The sequence below is a fragment of the Branchiostoma floridae genome, chromosome 6, assembly GCF_000003815.2.
Source record: "Branchiostoma floridae strain S238N-H82 chromosome 6, Bfl_VNyyK, whole genome shotgun sequence".
Lineage (NCBI taxonomy): Eukaryota > Metazoa > Chordata > Leptocardii > Amphioxiformes > Branchiostomatidae > Branchiostoma > Branchiostoma floridae.
The window spans coordinates 27,647,316-27,648,952 of record NC_049984.1 but is presented as its reverse complement, the minus strand read 5'-3'; positions in this window follow the sequence as shown (position 1 = coordinate 27,648,952).

Sequence of the window (1,637 nt, the reverse complement as noted above, 5' to 3'; positions counted from 1 at the left end):
CATAGCAGTGTATCAGCAAAACAACCGCACAGACTACAAACCAGTGTTTTAGTTCAATTTCTCACACGACTGTGCGATGGTTAAGAAGAAACATTCTCGCTTTGTTTAGCTGGTAGGGGTGAGCAAGTGGTTTTTCCGGCATGACGCATGAGCTGGCGAATCTCTGTAGACTTTTGCCTAGATGTATAGATCAGAGGACAGATTTGGAGGTTATTTCTTGGTGGGTAGATAAACAAGAAAACGTGCATTAAGTAGTTTTTTAGTGCGTCACGAGGAGAGTAATTCACGGTTTTGCGCAAGGCTAGAGCCGTCACCATGGCAATGGGGGGTGCGAGCCAATCGGCCCTCATGATAAACAAAAGAACTGGCATATAGTAGTTTTGGTACATCATTAGAAGAGCAATCCCGAGGCTGGTTAAGCGTACGATAAAATAAAGAGAAGTGAATACGAGACGTTATGGCGCTTGTGTGATCTGTTCAGGCAATGGGAAGAATCGAGAGGTGAGGGAAACCAAGAGTTAGGGGTAGGTTTTGGTATTTGTGAGTATTGGAAGATAGGGAGAGGGAGAAGAGAGACAGCATCTGGGTGAAAGGTAGAAGGCAGGAGCACCCGATACAACACCCATATCTAAACCCGAACAGAGAGCGAGGTAAGAAGGGATTTGGTACTATCCCGTCATGCCTCGCGTGATGAGCGGGTTTGATACCATACGCCCCACATGTGGTCTCACTCCGTGTTGCGGGGCAGGATTGGAGGGGGATGAACCATTGTGCGCCCCCCTGAGGTATTTAGTGGTAATACAGACTGAAAAGAAGTGTAAAAAAGAAAAAAAAAAAAAAAAAAAAAGAAGACATTAAGAGAAAAGAGGAGGGAGAAGGAGAAAGAAAAGAAAGCATCTCCGCGCAGTGTCTCCACCACCTAGCCTCTGTTTGGGCTTTGGCTTTAAAGCCACCCGATACAACACCCATATCTAAACCCGAACAGAGAGCGAGGTAAGAAGGGATTTGGTACTATCCCGTCATGCCTCGCGTGATGAGCGGGTTTGATACCATACGCCCCACATGTGGTCTCACTCCGTGTTGCGGGGCAGGATTGGAGGGGGATGAACCATTGTGCGCCCCCCTGAGGTATTTAGTGGTAATACAGACTGAAAAGAAGTGTAAAAAAGAAAAAAAAAAAAAAAAAAAAAAGAAGACATTAAGAGAAAAGAGGAGGGAGAAGGAGAAAGAAAAGAAAGCATCTCCGCGCAGTGTCTCCACCACCTAGCCTCTGTTTGGGCTTTGGCTTTAAAGCCACCCGATACAACACCCATATCTAAACCCGAACAGAGAGCGAGGTAAGAAGGGATTTGGTACTGTCCCGTGAAAGTGTTGAGCAGGTATGCATAATGTATTACATTGAAGTAAGATACACATGTTACTTGTTGCATACATGTATTACATAAAAGTAAGTGCTGTTCAACGTCCTCTTAGCATTGCCAGGGCTTTTGGAAAAGAAAAACTTACTATGTACAAAGGTTTCTGTCAGGGTGCACTAAGGTAATTTACTAAGAGTGCTATTTCTGTCCTAGAAAATCCACAAACGCAACAGGAGGTTCCACCATTGGCAGGATGAACAGACTACTCAAAAGAGCAGA